We start from the raw sequence: 6,402 nt of genomic DNA, 5'->3' as shown, positions 1-6,402 counted from the left end.
GGAAGAAAGAGAGGAGAGAGAGAGAGAGGAAAGTTTTTTTTTTTGAAATTACTAATTTGACAATGATTGACCTTCGAATTATCTATCGAAATAGTCATTACAATGAAAATTTTCTCATTTATAACGGCATAAAGTTAAACATTTTTCAACAAAATGGACAAATAAAAAAAAGCATTTTCTAAATAGAAAAGTTATCAAAACAAAAACAATGCCTTAAAACATTTTTAACTTTTTTAAAAGTCTTTTTTGTTTGTTGAAAAATTGATTCATTGTTAATGACACTTTCAAAATTAAAGAAAGCATTTAACTGAATGGATAAATAAGTATCCGAATGGCTAAAGATCGAAAAAAAAGCACATACAAACAAGATGAAGAACAGAAGTTTTAAATGAAGTGAATTTTTTTGAAAATCTTTTTCATCATTTCTTTTTTTTAGTAAAATTACTAAAATTACATGCTTATCAATCATTAAATAATGCAACTTATTATTAAATTTTTTAAAATTTACAAAAGAAATAAATTTATCGAATTACATAATTAAATTTCTTTAATCTAAAAAATTGAAATAGTATGATTAGTTGATTATTAAATGATAGTAAACTGGAGCTAATTATTATTCATTAATCTTTCAATTTGCTAAAGTAAAGCAAGGTTGAAGTAAAGAAAAGTGAAGTTCAAGGCGAAGTAAAGTGAGTTTAAAGTAAAATATCAACCGGTACTTTATCATTTGTTAATTACACTGATCCAACTAGTATTCTTATGGATGTTTGAACAAACTTATTGCATTTTAGATAGAAATAAGAAGAAAAAAACTGAAAGATGTAATCGATTTGTACATCAAAGTTGACATGCCTTTTTCTTCATTAAATTCCAGAACTGTCATTGATTTGATATTGTCACCAAAATTTGTTAATTTATGCGATGAAATGGAGAAAGGAAGGAGATTCGGAGAGAATTTTGAGAGAAAAAAAAAGAAGGAAAAGAAATAATAAAATCGGATGAATGTAAGCAATATGTTAGGCGCAAAATGATAATTCAATATTATCCTCAATTAAGACAATATTTAATTTGACCTTTGTACTAGACCTAAGTGTCTAAAAGTCTAAAAGTTTGCTCTATTCGAAAGGAAAGATAGTTGTGATATTATTAAAAACTTTCATTATTTGCCATCTTCTCAAAATTCCTAACTGAGATCGCGCATTACAAACTTACTTCCTAACTTGTAGACTACCTATTCATAACCAACCTTTACCTATAAATAAGTAATTGTATACACATTGATAGTTTTCATTAAAACCAACTTTGTGTTATCTTTTTCCCATCAACTTCCCTTTTCATATTTTGTTTTGGTTTGAAATAAAATCGTAAAATCATGCTTTGGTTTGACAGATTATAAATTTTGCCTGACCGGAAGCATTCCGGAATAATTTTGCATGTTTTAATACGCTATTCAACCACTGATATCCCTTCATTAGTTGAACTTTAAAAAAGTTTCAAATTTAAGTATAAAATTAAGCAAAATAACAACAAACTGAAATTGTTATGTCAACAAACTGTTGACAGTTAAAAGATGAATAGTTTAACATTTTGCATGGTTTGCATACATTATGATGAATGATAGATGATATATAATAATAGTAATTAGGTAATTCATTTAATGTCCCCAACTCTTCCCCCATCCCGTTAATAATATTGATAGATGATTAGGCAATGAAATGACATGACATCTTGTTCGAGGACAGAATGTTTAATAATGATTCAACATCCTTCCATTCCCATTTTCTTCATCAAACTTCTCCTTATAAAATGATGTCTAATTCGAGAAATAAAACTTAACAAAACAATCGAAAAGACATAGAGAAGAAATGAATTAAATAAAGACAAAATTATGAATTTAATTCAAATAAAATATTATTGTTAAAAGCAGTTTTTATGGAAAATAAAGAGAATGTAAGAGGGAAATAACTAAAAATAATTAAAAATTACAATGTTAATTAGTCAAAATGAAAATCGAACCTTTACTTAGACAATGAAAATTTTACACAAAGAAAAAATTAATTTTGAATGAATTTTAATTGTTTGGCGGTGTGAATGACATGCGCCATTGTTTCTACATTTTTCTTCTTGCGAATTATAAAATTAATTGTTACATTTTTTTAAAAAATTGCGAAACCTTTTCTCATATTGAGTGTATTCATTAAAAAAAAAAGTAAACAACTGCATGTCCCGGGTTTTTCCGAAATGCAAATTTAAAAGACTTCTCACTTAGCACCAGTAATTCCTGAAACAGATTCCTTCCAGGAACTACTGATGCTAAGTGAGAAAAGGAATTCGTTGTATCCTGCTTCGGAAGGAATCTTTCTCGTAAAGAATCAGAAACCGTTTATGGCCAACAAACAAAATTATTTAAAATCTTTCATGTTTTTTTGTTGTTAGAAATAATTAATTTTGCTAAATTCCGAAAAATAATTTATAAAGTCAAAATTAAAATCAAAAATTTTGTTTAAAATACAAATTGAATCATCAAATTTTGTTTGAAATATCAGCAGATAGTTACTGATGCGTAATTTCTGATATACTGTTGAAAGCATCAATACAAATTGCATCATTCACATTTTTTTACACTCATATTTAAATTTGATTGGGAAAAACGATCAGATAATCGGATATGTAAAATGAAGTAAGATGCAAGGATTGATGATGCAACTTAAATTACATCTATTTTGCAAATTAAATTGAATATTTTAAATTCTCTCTCAAATAACTGAAACGAAAAATTTCATCCGGATTATTTGACCTATCCGTGTCACCCATTTCAAATAGTGACACCACTGTTGTATAGCTCTAATTATCAATGTAGAGAAAAAAGAGAGGACAGTATCATATTTTGTCAACAAACCGAGTAATCTCTTTGCTCTTTATCTACCCTTTATTAAAATTTCCAATCTATAATTATCGAGGTACAAGAACGAATCCTGTTTCATCTCAAATCAACGCATTGCTTTTAATTCTTAAATTACAAGTCATTCTTGATGAATTTATATTTAACAAAGTTGAAGAAAGTTAGTTGGAAAAAAGAATGGAATTATTGATTTTTCAAGAAATAAAATTTAGGACGATTTTAGGAAAGACGGTATTTGTTAGTCAAAAATCTGTACAAATAATTCCAATTAATTGCATTCCAACAAATCAATTGGGCAGTTAGCCTTCCTCACCTCTTTGTCCCCCAGAACGTATTATTATTTGCATTTAAATATGGCGAAGGATAACAATGGGTCAAAGAATGATTGACCTACTCAGGAACATTGAAGGATGGATGTTTTCCACTAATTTCCACTAATTTATCAGGACATTAATCAGTACCAAAAAAAAAAAATAACCCTGATAGGTTAGCTTAATAGTTGTAACTGATAATAAAATAATAATAATGATAGTTGTAATTGGTAATAAAATATCTTTTTTATTAGTAATTGCAATTGAAATTTCAATTTAAGTACTAATGATTAACTATTTCATCAATTTCTCATACTTCATGAGTAACACTGATCGTTGCAGGTTTATTATGATATCACAAACGGAACATCGAATCGTTCAACAGATAGTAATGAGGATTAAAAAAAGTAGGATTAGTAAAAAGTTTCCAAATTTCGTTAAATGAAAACTAAACAATTTATTTATAACCTGTTATTTCAGAATTGCAATCATTAAAACAACAAGAACCTGGAAGAAAATTAGTGGGAAGGTGATAAGCTGATAATAGTCAAAAATTATAAAGCTTTTAAATTACAAAGCTAAAATTATAAAGCTTAAACTCAAGAGTCAAAATTGATATCAAACAAAATTTTTTCCCTTATATTCTTGTTATGAAAAAAAATGGATAAATAAAAGTAAGAAATAAGGCAAAAGCTAAAAATTTTATTTAATTTTGATAAATTTTTTATACTGTACAAAGATAAACCGGATTTGACCGGATTGTTTCTGACTCGGAATCAGCAAGGAGAATTATTCATTTCTTTGGTGCACCAAATGGGCATAATATTATCATTACAACTAAGCAAGCAATGAAAATTGCTAAAAACCATTCAACTATAAACGAAAGAGAACGGTGGGAAAAAAAAATAAAATGAAAGAAAAAAAAAAGTTTTAACAAAAGTTTACACGAAAGTTCTTTTCTGGTTCCTTGTAATCGGACAATTTAACTGTATGCTATAATCAATGAAAAGACATTCTATGACCGGACGAGAAAAAAAAAAAAGGTGAAATAAAAAGGATCAAAAGGAATAGAAAAGGTAACTTGACGATATGGTTGATGAATCAAAAATTTTTTTCTTTTCTTCGTTTTTTTTCTCTCTCAGGTAGCACTTGTTTTTAAGAGATGAAAGGAAAGAATAAAATCGTAGCAATAATTTCAGATTTTATGAGGTATATTTGGATGGATGAATAACTAAAATGATAAAAATAGTGATAATTGATAGCAATCTTTGCTTCCATTCTTTTTCAATGTATCAAAAATGAAATTTACTATTAGAAATTAATTGGATATCTTTTTAGATCGATAAAATGAAATTAACTCAACTCTTACTTAAAGCTAACTTTTCCCATTGTCCTCATTTGAATTCTCTATTCTCAGCTATTTTTTTTTTTTTACACATGCATCTGTCATTTTCTCTTTTTTTGAAAGATAAACGAAGTGTTGTGGCAGTTTTCAAAACTTGCTCTTTTTTTTTGTCAGTTTTAATGCAAGCAATAACAATTTCGAAATAATTTTACAAAAAATTTCGAAAATTTTATCCGATCAAAATGAAGCAATGATAGTGTGACAGGTGTGACATGAAAAAAATAATATGTAATGGTGCTCATTACTTTGAAATAAGTTATCTTATTCCATTCAAAATACAAATAAAAACATCAGTCAGATGATAGAAAATATACCTTATCACATTATCGCAACTTACCTGTCCTCTTTGATTGCTTTAAATCACAAATAATTTCAGGTTAGCAGCTATTGGAGAATAACGAAATTATGGTAAAATGAAAATTTTCTAATTTGAAACATATATAATCATATTTGAAAAATTTCGGAACTTGTGTATAAATTGAATTTGAAACATTTCGAAAAATGAATTAAATTTTGTCAATTTCAGATTTTGATAATGTATTTTTTTTCCAGCCAAACAAGCATTGCAGCCATTTTGCTTTTAATTAACAAAGCTTTTTGAAAAATGATTAGTGAGGAATGAACTTGGCAATGCCCGGTATATAGTAGTTTTCGATAAATGTTATTCGAACAATGCTAATTACAACAATGACTGGATATTATCAAGTTACGGTTTTGAAAATCCGGCAATGCTAAACAGAATCCGGCAATATTAAACAAAGTACCAACCTATACTGATCGGTTTGGGACAATAATAACATTAAAATTCCAGATAATATCAATTCAAAATTAGCAAAACGAAAGGTTATGAATTTTCTTAGAAAAAGAAAAAAGAACAACGTATAAAAGAGATTCAGAATGATAAAGTTTTATTTGATCATAACTGAAACTTAAATAATGATAAGTTGAATTGATAAGACTAAAAAGTAATATTGAAATGGATTTATAATATCTGTAACAAACTTTAAAATGGTGGTTCTAAATAAAGTAATAAATTGTTTAGGAAATTAATAAAAAGGAAATTAATTCAAAAAAAAATTGTTATTTATATAAAATAATGAAAAATTAGCAGTACAATGGAAGTATGATGATAACAAATATGATAGATGGTTTTTTGTGCTATATCATAGATGAGAGTTTTATCAGTAATAAATCAGATGGAAAAAGATTAAATGATAAAAATGGTTGGATGTTTAATCAATGTAGAATGAAAATTAACGGAAAAATGTAAGGAAAGATTTAACAATTAGTAATTTAGCAAAACATAAATGAATGTTTGATGAACAATGAGATAAAAATCAGGAAATTTTTGAGCTATTTCTTTATTTCCTGTTTAATGAAGAAATTAAAAAATTTAAATTTCGGCAAAATTAAGTTACTTCTGTAAAAATGATTTACTCCTAACATTAAAGTGATAAATTTTCACTCTTTCAAGTCATGAATAAATGAAATAAAAATTTAACGCCATAGATTTGAAAATTTGCATTTAGAAATGAATTCGTTGTAAAATAACAATGTTGTAAATCAAACTTTGGGAAAAAAAAGCAATGGTTAGAAACAAAAAGAAAAGTGATAATTTGAATATGGTAATCTGAACGTTGATTGTATTTACCGGTCTCAAAAAAAAAGAAAAAAACACAAAAATTGGGATTATTTGCGTAATAAGATTACTCACATAAAAATTTACTTACCCTTTGACCTTTTTGTTTCTTTTCTAGCGCAACGTACAATTAAAGGAATGGAAA

This window comes from Loa loa (assembly GCF_000183805.2).
Source record: "Loa loa unplaced genomic scaffold supercont3.51, whole genome shotgun sequence".
Taxonomy (NCBI): domain Eukaryota; kingdom Metazoa; phylum Nematoda; class Chromadorea; order Rhabditida; family Onchocercidae; genus Loa; species Loa loa.
This window is presented reverse-complemented; position numbering follows the sequence as displayed.